The following is a 17,165-nucleotide window of genomic DNA, read 5'->3' as shown; positions in this document are numbered from 1 at the left end:
GTGTGAGTGTAGCAGTGCAGTTGAGCGACATTCACCACAGCGAGCGGGTGGCTAAAACAGCAAGTTGGCACAGTAGGGGACACATCTGGTGCATCTGCGAGTCATCGCAGTCACTCAACCCATGCCACCTGGGTCTGTCCCGTGACCTCTTGCCAGCGAGCGTTCGACACTGCACGTGGCCTCAAAGTGCACATAGCCTGGCACAAGCGCTGTGGTGACGCCACTGCAACGCGCTACAATCCCCGTCACCCTGGTTGGCTTCCAGGTCACTACGAACATTGGTGGCAAATCGGGTTTCTCAACCTCTCCTGAGCTTCCCCAAGGGTAGGCTCAGTCTGAAATGGTACCTGGTGTGGTGTGAAAACATCATCCGAGAGAATACAACGGAAACTGGGCGTGGTGTTGGCCACACCAACGCCACCTGATGTATGCCACGCGTGAGCCTTAATAGCTGCTCGCGAGCGTGTCAGCCAGGCCACAACTGCCTGTAAGAGGCTCTATGTGCGAGATGTGTTTACGTGTTCTAAGTCCACAGTGAATGCCGTGTCTGTCAAACAAAGCTTTAGCTCGTATGTACGAAATAACCAACAATGTGAACATTGTATGAAGAGAAGGAACACGATTCGTCTTTAAGGTTGAATATAGACATTGGGGGAATGTTTTGTTAGCACCAGCTGAGGTTGAAACGGTACACAAGTGATGTGGCTACACCCACACATGCCTGGCAGCTCACAGTCTCTTCACTATGCAGTACACAAAGACAAATATCCACGGTATAGTCTTCACAGACTGTTGGGGCAAGTGCTGTTAGCGACCACTTATGAAGGCCGGCACAGCACACGAGGGGGTGGGTGGCCAGCACCACGCACGGCCACTTTTGTCTTTCCTAGCGGAGATGTTTTACACACCAGACCAGGTACTCATTTTGAGGCTGAGTCGACGTAGGGGAAGCCCAGGATCGGTTTAGATAATCGTCACTGGTGTTGGTGGCCATGAGCGGGAATCGAACTCGCGTAGCTGGGTTCGTAGCGCAGGACCGCGCTAACCGCTGCACCACCGCTCCCCACTCGCTATATACACGCACGAATTTGAATCACAAAACATCGAGCTTGCGCTCAACAACTATGATAATAAAATAAATGGAAATGGCCGCACGTCCCAACAATGCAGGAAGCTCCAGCTAAACAACAACACAAGCAGAAGAGGAATTTCTGCATGAATAAACTGCTTGATTGTTGTTATTATCATCATCATCTTCAACCTCGCAGTAGCGGCTTCTGGTTGTCCATCGAACAAAGATTGTCGCCGCATCGCGCGCTTTCAGATGCGCTTCTGCGTCCGTCTGGAACGCTCTTTCCCTCCGATATGAGGCAGCTACTAGAGCTAAGCACTTTTAAATCTAGATTGAGAACTCGTTTCTTTAGAACTGCTTTTGGTGTTCAGTTTGTTGTCCTTCCGCACCTCCGAGCAGCGCGGTTGGCTTGGTACGGTGCGAACAAAGTTCAACGTACATCTGAGTGATTTTACAGTCACGTATGACGCACGGGAGCAGACGGACACGTGTGTGTGTGGGGGGAGGGCGGGCAACGAACTTGTGACCCGAGTTCGAGTCTCGCTCACGGCAGCCAACACCAGCGATAGCGACTATCTGAACCGGTCCTAGGGCCTCCCCTAGGTTGACTCAGCCTCAAATTAGTGTCTGGTGCGATGCGCAAACATCGCCACGATGGAGACAAAGGCGGCCGGGCGTCGTGCTGACCAACCCACCCCATCGGTGTTTGCCGTGCCGGCCTTCCATAGGTGCTGCTCGCCTACCAACGAACGAGGCTACACGGGGGGTGGGGGGGGGGCATCTTTATTTTTGCCTTTGGGGGTGGCTACTGGCTTGGCCCAGTGGCGGCTATCACAGCACTGGGTCCCCCGGGGCGTGGGGGTACCGGGGGCGTGGCACCGCGGTGCAATTTGACGAAGCCCGAGCGTGGTCGAGGGGGTTGGGTGTGCTGGGTGGGTGGGGTGGGTGGGGTAGGTGGGTGGGTGTGGTGGGTGGGTGGGTTGGGGTGGGTGGGTAGGGAGGGTGCGGTAGTGGGGTGGGTAGGGGTGGTGGCGTGGGGGTCGACGGGGGAAACGGGGGGACTGGACCCTGTGGCGGAAGGGCCACGTCTTTAAGGACCCTCTCTCATCCACGTCCAAGCCCTTAAGTGATTTCATACGGCGGGACGCACGTGTCAATAACACGAGAGAGAGAGAGAGCGAGGGGGGGGGGATGGGGGGCAGGGGGGGGGGCACTTCCAGGGCTCTGTTTTGTCACTCCCCCCCCCGTGTGCACGACAACTTGTAAACATCCGCGACGCTGCGACGCCACCGCGGAGCTGGAATAGATGGAGCGACAAAATCACCATCAGAGATGTGACCTTGCCCCCCACCATATTTAGCCACTGTGGATCGTTGGAAGCGATTAATTGTGTCTACTCCCGCTCAGTTCGATCCGTAGTACGCACACAACAGCCGGGGTTAATCGTAAGTTGCGGATTAATCCCATGTGTCGATAAATTGGCAATCGGTCCATGGATCGAGTTATGATTTGACAGGCCCCTTTCATTTTGATTGGCTTAACGTCAGCAAGATCAGAATCGGAATATTTATACAGGAGGAATCCGAAGAGCTAAAAAGCTCTTTTTCACAGACCTCAGTCGGGGCGGGTAAGAACGTGACGACAACAAACAGTACACAACAACAAACAGTACACAACAACAAACAGTACACAACAACAAACAGTACACAACAACAAACAGTACACAACAACAAACAGTACACAACAACTCGAAAGGAGTGCAAAGTTCAAGAGAGGTAAACAAATCACTCAAACACAAACAAATACAACACTAAACCATCCCCATCATACCAGACAGAGCCCACTGAGTATTAACTTATTGTTCAAAAGCGACCTGGCCACAAATGATAGCTCTACAAAGTGGCTCATCATTTGCACATTTATAGCAGCCAATTCATCTACATAGAGCTAAACTCATGTGTCTAAATGTGGAAGGAAAACCGGAGGACCCGGAGCAAAAAATCCACACGCCCACGGGGAGAGAGACACGCAAACTCCAAAAATCAGTGTCGGGATCGATCCCCCGATCTCCTGCATAGCAGACGTGGCCTCACCCGATGCACCTGCAAGTCATCTCTGTCAACCCGTGGCACCTGGGTCTGTGGTACAAAGTGAACGCGGACTGCGACGGAAACACCGATCTTACTGACGTTAGCCAATCAAAATGAGGATAATTAGATTATGATTTCACAAGCACTGCGTGTGCTTAATGCAGAGACGATTCCATGCAAGGGGTTTCGATTTGGTGCTTGAACATCCTAGCACCTGTTTTGTTGCCGGGAAGAGTAAAACATTATTATTTTTCATACTTTGATTCTGAGTGTCAGATGTTGTGTTGAACTTCATTCGGTAAGTACGTAGAAAACCATTGCATTACGGATGTCCTACTTCATGTTTAACTTAATTCTGTGTTAGATTGTGTTCATCTTCATTCAGTGAGTACATACAGGACCATTGCATTTTGATGTCCTTCATCTTAAAATTAATTCTGTGAGTGTCCGATCTTTTGCCAGACATCATGAAGTGGGCGCATACGGAACCATTGCATTCTGATGTCTCACTTCATCTTGAAATTTATTTTCTGGATATCAGAGTGTGTATTAAACTCCATTCAGCGAGTACAATGACAGAGACACACAAAGGGAGATGTGAGTAGTACCTCAAACGGTACTGCACGTCCCAGAGAACTAGAACCACAAAGGGACATGCATAAGAGGTACCGTGAGTCAGAACTTCACTCACGCCTATGGCCCTACGCAATGCTGACACACACGCACACACAGTCCACCGAATCGATGTCTGCGCAGCAAATATGCTCCTCTGAAGACCTGTCACCTGACGCTTAAAGATTACTCGTAGACGTATGTCAGAAAAAATCATTTTGGACAGCATTCTATTGCAAAATACATTGTTTATTAAGTGGGGTGCTGAAACCAATCCTGGTCCCATTACCACCACCAACACCACCACCACCACATCGTATCCATCACTCACTCAAAAAACAGACCGGGTCGCCGCAGCAGCCAGGGGCAACGCAAAAAGTGTCGTCTTGTGGAGGCAGGAGCGAGGGTCCAGCTCAGGCCTGTCTACCCTCACCAAGACTGCTGCCAGCTGAAGCTTGACTCCTGGCCTCCCAGCTGAAGTTCAGTGGAGCAGATTCGCTGCGCAGACTTTGGACTCAGTGGACTGTGCGTGTGAGTCATGATTGCGTAGGGCCATCGGCGTGAGTGGAGTTCTGACTTTTGTGGTTCTCTTTCTCCGGAGAGTGCGGCAACCGTTTGAGGTGCTAGGCACATCTCACTTTGTCTGTGTTTGTCATTGTTTGTCCTCGCTGAATGAAGTTTTAATATAAAACCTGACAGCCACAAAATAAATTTTAAGATGAAGTCGGACATTGGAATGCAATAGTTTTTTTATGCGCTCACCGCATGATGTCTAATAAAAGATCGGACGCTCACAGAGTGAATTTTAAGATGAAGTAGAGGACATCGGAATACATTAACATTGATTTGTAAATGTAAAAAAAAATACTTTTTACACAGAAATTTAACACAGCAGTCTGATCGACTATATGAACAAACTACTATCAAAATATAAGAATAAATCGGACATCAATATTGTTTCGATTTAAAGCTTTCGTGACTGCAGGGATTCATCGTCTGGGTTCTTTCGGTAAAGCCACGTAGAATGGGAATAAAATAATAAAAATAATAATAACAGAATTTTATTATTGTTATTATTTTATTCTGTTATTATTTTTATTGTTTTGTATGATCTGTAAACTGCATACAGGTACTCCTGTACTTACGAACGAGTTAGGTTCCAGAGGTCTGTTCGTAAGTCGATTTGTTCGTAAGTCCAACTTTACTCCTGTCGATTCTAAACATGTTGTACGGCATGTACACTAAACACGGGGAATGGCTTTAAAAGTTGTATAATCTCCTTTAGATGTAGATGCCACTGGTTCTTCATGTTATGCAGATGTAGATACCACTATCGCCATCTATTGCGCGGCTGTTGAACTTACGACTCTTGGTCCGAACAGGCAACGGGATATACGGACAGGTTTGTTCGTATCTCTGAAAGTTCGTAAGTCTAATGTTCGTAAATAGAGGAGTCACTGCATTACAACCAGAAAACACTGAATCGTGGCTATGATAAGATCGTACAGTTTTATTCCATCGATTTCTTTGCATAAAAAATACATTTTACACGGCGATTTAACACAGCACTCTGATCAACTATATGAACAACTGGTGAGACTAGGCCCTAAATAAGGCTGTCTCTGGTGTAGACCAATCAGTTCAAAGATGATGCAAATATTATCAGAGCATGTTTGCGTTTGTATGTTCACCACAAGTACGTGTGGTTAATGAAGACATCCCTTGCAAAATGTTTATATTTGGTGTTTGGACATCTTAACACCTGTTTTATTGCCAGAGTAAACCCTATTATTACTTTTCATACTTTGATACTGGCAAAAAAAGGTCCCATGTTATATGAACAAACTGCTCTAAAAATGTATGTCCGAATGGGACATCAATGCCGTTCTTTTGCATGAACTGTGAACCCTACAATTTAATTTAAGATAAAATCAGACATTTTCAAGATGACCTGCCCGATGGACTTCGATGTGGGTGGTGCAGGATCGACTGAGCTGATTCGATACACAATTATCCGCGATTCACGATCCACAACGACCAGATATGGCAGGGGAGGCGGGGGAGCAAATGTGTGGTCGGTGAATTCGCGGAGTGTAACACGTTTGTCTGGCTCTATAGTATTTACAGCCCATCGGAACCAACACACAGTGTTGGTTAGCCACCCGATTTCGATTCCCACTCACGGCCAACACCAGCGATAGAGATGATCTTAGAGGTTCTTCGACCTTTACTGCAGCCTTTCACCCTTTTGGTTCTCAATCCTTAAAAAAGTATAATGTTACATTTTCATAGATTGGACGAAACAAAGTAGTTGTACTTACTTGCCCGTGATTCATTTGTGTTTCGATGATTTACAAATGATCTTAAAAAAATACATCTCTGATGTCTCGCACCCCCAGAAGAGGAATCTCGCACCCCCATGTGGGGCGAGCACCCCAGGTTAAGAACCACTAGATTATCTGAACCGGTTCCGGGCATCCCCTAGGTAGACTCAGCCTCAAATGGGTACCTGGCGCGATGCGCAAACTGTAAACATCGCCACTGGAGAGACAAATGCGGCCGGGCGTGGTGCTGACCGCCCTACCTCATCGTGTTTGCCGTGCCAGACTTTCATAGGTGCTGCTCGCCTACCAGCACTTGCCCCCAAAACGAACGCCTGTCGAGGCTACACGGGGGGAGGAATCTTTGTCTTTGCCTTTGGGGGTGGCTGGCGGCTTGGCCCAGTGGTGGCTATCACAGCACTGCCCCCCCCCCCCCGGGGGGGGGGGGGGCGCGTGGCTCCGCGGTGCAATTAACGAAGCCGAGCGTGGTCGAGGGGGAGGACGGGGGTGGGGGGCACGACGCTGTGGCGGAAGGGCCACGTCTTTAACGACCCTCTCTCATCCACGTCCAAACCCTTAAGTGGTTTCATACGGCGGGACACGCACGTGTCAATAACACAAGAGAGAGAGGGGGGGGGGGTCACCGCTGTGTCTCTGTTTTGTGCCCCCCCCCCCCCCCACGTGCGCGCGACAACTCTAAACAACTGCGGCGCTTCGGAAACCAAAACACACAAACACATACAAACACAAACACACACACAAACACACACACACACTCACAAACACACACACAAACACACACACAAACATACACACTCACATACACACTCACAAACACATACACACACACACACTCACAAACACACACACAAACACACAAACAACAACAGCCGCCATTCACCACTAAGTGGCGTGACGTTACCACGACGCTTGTGCCAGGCCATGTGCACCTTGAGGCCACGTGAAGTGTCGAACGCCCGCTGGCAGGAGGTCACGGGGCAGACCCAGGTGCCACGGGTCGACTGACTGAGATGACCGAGACGACTGAGTTGCGTGGCTGATGCACCACCTGTGCCCCCTACCTTGCCAACCTGCTGTGCTTTAGCTACCCGGCGCTCCGCTGGTTGTTGTGAGCGTCGCTCCTCCGTCCTCCGTTGTTGTTGGAGGGCGACTGCCTCCAACTGCCCAGTAGTGTTCTTCACGAGCCTCCTCCACAGAGGCCGATCTTGACACTGCTGGTACCAGTCATCGGCAAGCCCACTCAGCTCTATGTCCTCTTGTACCACATCACTCCATCTCTTCTCTAGTCCGTGCCGCGCCCGTTAAGCCCCCTCGATCCGGCCGAACAAAAGCTGTTTCGGCATGCGGTGGCTGGGCATGCGGGGCTACATGACCCAACCAACGCAGCCTTGCCTGCCGATGGGACCGTGCCCAGATCTTTCAAGGATTTGTGAGCTCCTCACACAATCCAGCCTGGTTAAACCCAGGATGGATCGTAGGCAGGCTAGCCTAAATGTTTCTAACCGGCGAAGATGTTCGATTAAGGGGGTCCACGTGTTGCAAGCGTAGAGAAGGGAGGGAATGACCGTGGCCGAGAAGACCTGAAGCTTAGTGCGGAGCGACAGACCAGGTAGCTTCCACACAGCGTTACGCAACCGATGAAAAGATATTGTCGCTCGACTGATTCGGAGTGAGACCTCTGCTGTTAAACTGGAGCCGGTCATAAGCACACTGCCCAGGTATGGGAAACTCTCCACTCTCTCCACAACTGCCCCATCACCGATTGGGAATTGTGGGGGTGGAGTGTCCGATGGTACAAAATACCCTGGCAGGTGCTTAGTTTGGTGGGGCTGATGGTAAGACCCCATCTCTTAGTGGCACGCTCCAGTCTCAGCAGCAGCGTCTCCAACTCCTCCTCTGAATGAGCAGCTATTACCAAATCATCGGCATACATAACGTGGTTGACCAATAGGGAGCCATCCCTTGACCGCACCCGGGCATCGATCAGCCTCCCATTATATCTGTACCAAATGGAGATTCCCCCGTTACAGCTATTGAAGGGTTCACGAACTACGTGGTCAAAATAGATGTTAAATAATGTGGGAGCCAGAGGACATCCCTGTCGCACCCCAAGGTGTACAGGGAATGGCTCTGACTCCCGGCCACGTAGTTTTACCCGGGCCCGCTCACCATCATGAAGGTCCTTAATGAGCATGAGCAGAGGGTCAGGGACTCCGAAAGCACGAAGAACAACCCAGAGCCCAGGCCTACTGATGGTATCATAGGCCTTGACCAGGTCAATGAAGCAGACATGTAGGTGTAGGTCTTGCTGGAATTCTTGCTGGAATTCCCTACACCTCTGCTATAGCAGACGGACAGAAAATATGGCATCTGTGCAGGACCGCCCTTTCCTGAAACCGCATTGGGGCTCCGCAAGCCTCTCCTCAGCGTGCCTGGCGAGGCCTTTCCGGGCACACTGAGGAGTGAGATGCCCCTGTAGTTGTTACAGTCTGTGCGGTCCCCCTTCTTAAAGAGGGGGACCACACACACACTCACAAACACAAACAAAGATCCCCCGTATAGCCTTAACAGACTATAGGGGCAAGTGCTGTTAGCGATCACCTATGAAGGCTGGAACGGTACACGAGGGGGTGGGTGGCCAGCACCACGCCCGACCGCCTTTGTCTCCCTAGTGCTGCCCTCCACGCGACGGGTGTGTGTATGTGTGAGCTGCCCTCCACGCGACGGGTATGTGTATGTGTGTGCTGCCCTCCACGTGACGGGTATGTGTGTGTGTGCCGCCCTCCACGTGACGGGTTGTGTGTGTGTGTGCCACCCTCCACGTGACGGGTTGTGTGTGTGTGTGCCACCCTCCACGTGACGGGTTGTGTGTGTGTGCCGCCCTCCACGTGACGGGTTGTGTGTGTGTGCCGCCCTCCACGTGACGGGTTGTGTGTGTGTGCTGCCCTCCACGCGACATGTGTGTGTGTGTGCTGCCCTCCACGCGACTTGAGCCGATGTACCAAATCACACGGAATGGGGCCAACTGTCGCGAGATGTCGCGGTGAAAGCCAATGGAGGTTGAGCCAGGAAGAGAGAGAGAGGGAGTGTTGTGCTACAGGGGTTGGTTTGTACTGAACGTGTGGGAAGGGGGTGGTGGTGGTGGTGTTTTAATTAAAACGTCACAGTGCGTCCCCATATTCCGTGAAAGGGGCGATGCCGTCTCTCGCCTTCTGTGTTACACGCCTTGCACGCACGCTAACGCAATCTTGGTGATTCTACGCCACGCGATTTGTTGTTTTTAGTGTCTTTTTTATTTTTGTGTTAATGCATTATGGGCAAACGCTTGAATTGCTGCTCTCTCTCTCTCTCTCTCCGTGTCATCGTCATCGCCGTCGTTGTCATCGTCAGCTATGATCAATCCACTGTTGGATGAAGGTTTCCCACAAGCCCTTGCCACCTCGCAACAAAGACGGTCGCCGCAACGCGCGCGCTTTCCCACGCGCTTCTGCGGCCGTCTGGAACGCTCTTGCTTCCGATATTAGGAAGCCACTGGAGCTATGCACTTTTTAATCATCTAGATTGAAAACTCGTTTCATTTAAACTGCTTTTTGTTTGTTATCCTTCCCCCTGCACCTCCGATTAGCACGGTTGGCTACGTACGGTGCGAAAGAAGTTCAACATACGTACATACCTCTCAAGATCATGCGATGCTAGCATCCACCCAGCGCCTGCAGACGAGCTGACCTCGTCACTCGATCTCCCAGATTTGGACGTTCAAATTCTAGACTTTACCAATAGAACCAAAGAGGACGTTCAAATTGTCAGTTTCTTTTCAATGCACTGAGTTCCGCCTGCACCAAGTGATGCACCATCAATAGGCGGGTAGTCAGTGTACCTACCCCCAACACGATGATGAAATTACAATGACGACAGTCGCGCAGGTAATCGTGGCGGCTGACGATCATGACGACTGAGATAGGATGAGCGTGGTGTTTTAGCGAAACGTTAAGCACCGCGGGAGGACCTGGACTGACAAATACGCCAGACCGAGGTGGATTTTGGCTGTAATCTCAAAGAGGCTTAGCAGAGTATGGCATGGCTACGCCCATATGAACACTCCCACCATTGTTCTCAAGGGTTGCCTCTCTATAATGCGGTTGTGTTTCTGCTGTGCAAGGGACGAGAAATTAAGATCTTAGAATTTATGTTTTATAGAGTACACACCGTTACCTGGCTGTGTACATACACGTGCAAGACAAATATTCCCCCGTGTAGCCTTTGACAGACTCCATAATAAAGGTTTTTGTGCTGTTAGGGAGCACCTATAAAGGCCGGAACGATAGACGAGGGAGTGGGTGGCCAACACTACGCCAGACCGCCTTTGCCTTCCCAGTCGCGATGTTTACACGTCGCACAAGGTACTCATTTGAGGCTGAGTCGACTTAGGGGAGGCCCATGACTGGTTCAGATAATCGCCACGTGCACACACTCACATAAGTACACACACACGTACACACAGATGTACACACACGTACACACACACATAGTACACACACTCACGCATAGTACACACACACGTATACAACAACCGCCATTCGCCACTAAGTGGCGGTGACGTCACCACGACGCTTGTGCCAGGCCATGTGCACCTTGAGGCCACGTGAAGTGTCGACACACTCACACGCACACACGCGCACGTACATCCCCCAAAGACTCCCAATCCCCGTGAAGCCTTCTCAGGCTGATGGATCCACTGCTGTGAGCGAACAGCCGACGTCTACACACTGCACCAGGTACTCAATTAAGCCCGTGTCAACCTCGGGGAGGAGGACCGAGACCAATGCATCACCCGTGAAGATTATTCGCCACTGATGTTTTTGGTGTGGACCACCAAGGCAATGAATCCAGCCATAAAAACAGCACCTGCCCAGCAACATGACAATTGCACCGGTGTTTTTTTTAAATAAAGAATGCTTACTGTTACTAATGTTGCACGTACACACGTGTATAATGCGTTAAGCAGCACTACTCACACACGCAACACACATTGGGGTTTGTCTAAGCACCAAGCAACTTGTCAAGCCCACACCTGCACATCCCAAAGGGCAGTGTTGTTTAATTGGTTGTTGATAAAGTGGCGTCATAATGATCCGATAGGCAAATAATGATCATGGAGCAAGGACCACAGAGCCTTCCCCCGCCACGTGTTTCATTTGCCGACTGGTGTTGGGCTGACACAGGCGCAGCGCACGTGGATCAGAGATACCTGATCCGACCAAATTCCTGAGTCGTACACTCGGGGTTTAATCTGCCCGAGGGTGGAAACAGAAAGGACAATAAAAACAAGGCAATATGTTACTTTCCACTTTCAACCACATGGCCTCTTCCGTTCCTCCAAAGCTTTAGTTACGTGTGTGTGTGTGTTTATATATGTGTGTGTATGTGTGTATGTCTGTGTATGTATGTGTACAGTCTGTTAAGGCTATATGGGGGATCTTTGTCTTTGTATGTGTATGTTTGTGTGTATATACATGCCGGGGGCGGAGCCAGGCCACGCTGGCAGTATATAAGAGGGGCCCCCTGGAGGAGACCTCGGGGCTGTGGTGTGGAGTGGGGTCCCGTCTCCGTCTTCACTGTCTCGGCGTCGCCAGTCAGGCAGTCTACCGGCCGTCCTGACTGGGAACTTTAGTTACTCAGTGTTACTGTCAGGTCGTGTTAATAAACCAGAGTGCCTCCTGCTCTTAGTGTCCCTGAGTCAGTCACTACACATGTATGTACGTGTATATACGTGACGTAGGGGTTAGCTTGCTGTGCTACAAACCCGGTGAACCGAGTTCGATTCCTGCTCATGGCCAACACCGGTGACGATTATCTTAATCGGTCCAGGGCCTCCCCTAGGTCAAATCACTGAGGAGACAAAGGCGGCCGGGCGTGGTGCTGGTCACCCACCCCCTCGTGTGCCGTGCCGGCCTTCATAGGTGCTGCTCGCTAACAGCACTTGCCCCAACAGTCTGTTAAGGCTATACGGGGGGTCTTTGTATTTGTATGCTGAACTTATTTCGCAACGTACGTGCAACAAACTAAAACACACAAAACAGTTCTAAATAAATATATTTGCAATGTAGATTTAAAAGTGCGTAGCTCCCACTGGCTTTCTAATATCGTAAGGAAGAGCGTTCCAGACGGTCGCAGAAGCACATCTGAAAGTGCGCAACGCGGTGACTGTCTTAGTTCGATGGTTAGTCAAAAGCCGCTGGGAGAATGACCGGAGCTTGCGAGATGGTTCATGCTCCTTGACGAGATCAGCGAGGTGTCGTGGTTCATTTGTGGCGAGCAATTTGTGTGGTACTTAGTGCGACCTCATCAATGTATCCGTTCGGCAACCGGAAGCCAATGCAGCTCGGCGAGCAGATCAGTTTCAGGGTTCGTGATGCGGTTCAGTGTCCACTCGTTCAAATCTCTACAAGCACCGGGCCAACAATGCTGATTACCTGGGTTCGAATCCAGACGCCGTTGATGGCTATACTTGGGTGGCCAAATTGGTCACCAATGACTGCACGACAAAATAAAAAAAAAAACCCATCATGTTAAATTTGAATTTATATTTAACGCTATTTCATCCATCTCTGATTATTCAAAACGTTGGCATAGATGATAAGGTTCTGTAAATAAAAGAGTGGCCTGAGCGTGGTGGACACAATGGAATAAAATTTGAGGAAGTCAACATTGTCATCTCATAGACATACTGGCCCTGCCATGGGAATTTATGATTTTGAAAGCTGCCGCTGGATATGAAAATGGCCCAAAATCTGCTTGCCACGTAGACACTCTGTTATTTACTTGTCTATTTTACATAAAAACCCCAAAGCATAAACATTTTCAATAGCCTTGACCAAGAAGGTACGTGTGAGTGTATCAATGTCAGTTATACATACCGGGTCATATTAATGGAATTAAATTCGGAAATCATGATTATGAGACCGATATTGAATTTCATGCAGCGATTACTTTTTTCCACGTTCTAGCAAAATTACAGGCACATTCCCTGCAACACTTTCCATCTTCCGCTGACTCACCCTCCCAGCCAGCCAGCCAAACCACCCACCCACTCCCTCCGGCTACCTCCAACTATTATATCCCTCAATTATATCTCAGACGTTTCTACCGGGCATTTTTTTTTCTCCAAAGAATTTCCAATTAATTCCGGAACTTTACAGAAAAGGCAGAGTTGTAAATCTATCAATCACCCACTCACTCCTTCAATCACCAACCCACATCACTCAATCGCGTGCGCTCTAACTCACCCACCCATCCACTCATTCACTCACTTACACCCTCGCCAACTCACACACCGCTACACTCACTAATCGACTAACTCATTCAGGATTGAGTAGTGGCACAGAGGTTAGTGCAATGCCACACGAACCCGGTTATTTGAGTTCAATTCCTGGCCACAGCTGACATCGGTGGCAAGCGAAATCTCAGGATCAGAATCAGAAAAGATATTTATACTGGAGGAATCCGATGAGCTATAAAGCTCTTTTTCACAGATGTCCAGTAGGGGCAGGTCAGAACGTTACAACAACAATACAAAAACACGATAGAACTGCAAAGTATAGGAAAGGTAAATAAATAACTTTTTCATTTAAAGCTTTCGTAAACTGCAGGGATTCATATTCTTGGTTCTTTCGGTAAAGTCACGTAGAAGGGAAACAATAAAATATATATATTTTTTATTCAAAATAATACAAATATATTTTAATTATTGTATTGTTTCCCTTCTAAGTGACTTTACCGAAAGAGCCAAGAATATGTAAAAAAAATACTTAAAAAAATATAGAAATAAAACGAAACTATATATAGGGTGCTTCAAAAAATTTTAACACTGAAATGAGCCTATAGTTTTTATTGGAAAAAAAATAGATAATACATTATAAAAAAAATCGATTTAAAGCCTTCGTGACTGCAAGGATTCATCTTCTTTGGTTCTTTCGGTAAAGTCACGTAGAATGAGAATAAAATAATAAATTAATAAAATAAAATAACACAATAAAATTATCACGACGTTTCGGCCACAACACAAGTGGCCTTCTTCAGGTGAAAGGAACAGACCTGTCGGGACGACAGAGCTTCAATGAACGTTGTTAAGATTCGTAGCATATTTAAGCTGGTTTAGAGAAGTGAGGCACCTTGACAAAGGGGTTTACATATCAAACAGGAGAATTTAGCATTGAAATAGCTGAGTGATTAGCTTGTGACTGGTCATAGAAATAGCTATGTTAAAGTCAAAGCTTACACATCCACAGAGGCACCTAGTGCAAATCAAACAGAAGAATTTAGCATTGGAATAGCTGAGTGATTAGCTTGTGACTGGTCACAGAAATGGCTATGTTAAAGTCAAAGCCTACACATCCACAGAGGCACCTAGTACAAATCAAACAGGAGAATTTAGCATTGAAATAGCTGAGTGATTAGCTTCTGACTGGTCACAGAAATGGCTATGTTAAAGTCAAAGCCTGTGGATGTGTAGAATTCTATTGTGTTATTCTATTGTATTAATTTATTATTTGTTTCTCATTCTACGTGACTTTACCGAAATAACCAAAGAAGACATAACATGATAACAAATGTATGTTAATATCTTCCAAAAGTCAAAGAGTATCCACTTGTTCGCCATCATTGTCAACACGTGGCCTGGAATCTTCTCCAGGTGATCTCCAGAGCCCGGAGGCAGCAGCACATGTCACGTGGTATTGTTGCAAATTCTCTGAAGTGTTTACATTTTTTTGAAGCAACTTGTATATTTATCTTACCAGTTAAAGCCCACTGATCTACTTGTTTTTCAGAAGTGATCTTGTCACAAATGATAACTCAACAAAGTGGCTTCTCGTGCGGAAACGTATAGTAGCAAAATAATCATCAACCCACACTGACCAGCATGGGTGAAGTATGGTCAAACGCCCCCCCCTTCCCCCAGTGGCGGATTATCCTCGTAGAAAAAGTAGCCACAAATGCAGCTATGGGCCCCGCACTTTCAAGGGTCCCCACGCTAAATGCTTTAAAGCTATCAATTCCGGTTCAGTGATTCTGCACTTGCTCTATTACTATAGTACTATACCGCCTTCAACTTTTACGAACGACTGGATGTTTAAGGTTAACAATTTGTCGTATTATCTGGCCATATAGCAAATGAAAAAAGTACAATTACTTTACTATGCAAGTAAAACATGTTTTGTTTTTTATTTTTACGTGTTTATTTTCTATTTAGGGCCCCTTTAAAACATATGCTACAGGCCCCCCCACTCGCTTCATCCGGCACTGCCTCCCCCCCCCCCCGCCCCATGACCGAGGTGGCGTAGCAAGAAGGCCTTTATCCCTTCGTTTCTTCGATGGCATCGCTCGTACGCCACACGCGGAAACACAAGAGGATTCCCGAGTGGCGGCCGTGGCAAACGTGAACAGCACGTGGTCGCAGAAGCGGCTGGTGTCGCGCGCGCGCGCCATCGTTTCTAATTGCAGGCACGAGTTGGTTATATAACTGCGGGATGAGAGACGCTGTCGGGGGTGGTCATGAACTTGCGCTCCTTGTCAGGGAAGATGCCTCTCAGAGTCGTTCAAAAGGCAAGGGGGTTGGTTGTTGGTCAGCGCACTTGTTCGGTCAGCCGTCGTCGAATATCCGCACGGCCGTTGTGATAGTAAAACGAAAAATAGGAATATTGAAAATTAAGCCACACAACAACGTAGTTACCGATGTAAGACGAGGATGGGGGGTTGTGTGTGTTGGGGGGGGGGGGGTATAGATGCGACACCGGTGTTTAGTGTTTATTAAGGTGTCATCGGGTTTACTTGCTGATCCGTTTGACGGTCACGTTGGGCACCGAGTCGTTGCCCCCGACAAGTGAGGAGCAGCTGATAATTATTAAACCAGCTCTCTCATAGATGTATCAATACATATTTATTTATTCGCAAGCATGTTCAATGCACAACCCAGATATGCACCCATGGTACAATCATACCCTTATCAGTGCCAACCTTATTACAGACCATTTCAGACCTTATTGGTCACCCCCTTATAAATCTTAACTTTCATCCTACAAAGTCCCATCACAAGGGAGAATCACAATCAAATAGACACAAACTTTTTTTTTGCCCGTACGGAAACGGCTGTACGCCGTATGGACCTGAAAACTCAATTTCCCTGGACAAGAACACGGGTACACCGTATGGGTTGACAGGATTGTATAATGGATGGTTAACTTTACAATTCGAGCGTGGCGGAGAGATGCACTACGACTTCTCGGAGGTTTTGAAAAGACAAACCCTTGAAGGATGTTCCTTAAAAAAACATGGTGTGAAGTCACTTTCGGTCGTTTCAATGCATGCTTTGTTTTGGAATCGATGTAAATTGATATTAATAATGATGCATTTATGTACCGAGTAAAGCCTCTCTTGAGTTTAAAGTCAATGTGTGGCAATTCCATGAACACGTGCTTGGCATGTGTGTGTGTGTGGTGGTGGGGGACCAGTGGGGCGCGGTAGTGTAGTGGTTAGCGCTACGCTGCGCTACGAACCCGGTGACTCGAGATCGATTCCCGCTCACGGCCAACACCAGTGACGATTATCTGAACCGGTCCTGGGCCTCCCCTAGGTCGAATCAGCCTCAAATGAGTACCTGGTGCGGTGTGTAGTAAACATCGCCACTGACGAGACAAAGGCTGCCGGGCGTGGTGTTGGCTACCCACCACCTCGTGTGGCGTACCGACCTTCATAGGTGCTCGCTCACAGCACTTGCCCAAACAGTCTGTTCAGGCTATACGGGGGTTCTTTGTCTTTGGGGAGGGGGACCAGAATACCCGGGGAAACTCAAACAGCATACAAATAGAGGTCACACCAGTGCCGTAACGACATTATCAGCTCAGGGGGTTCGGCAATCGGTCAGATGTGGCCCCAATATTTGATTTGTCTCGGACGGTCGCACCTCGGCTAGATAAATCGCGGCTCATCTTGTCTAATCACATCATTAAGGATTTTCATGAAAAAAAAAAGATTGAACCGCGTTTTAGAAAG

Source organism: Petromyzon marinus, chromosome 42, assembly GCF_048934315.1.
Source record: "Petromyzon marinus isolate PM22_M1 ecotype Great Lakes invasive population chromosome 42, UKy_Petmar_22M1.pri1.0, whole genome shotgun sequence".
Classification (NCBI taxonomy): Eukaryota; Metazoa; Chordata; class Hyperoartia; order Petromyzontiformes; family Petromyzontidae; genus Petromyzon; species Petromyzon marinus.
Note: the sequence above shows the minus strand (reverse complement) of the source record.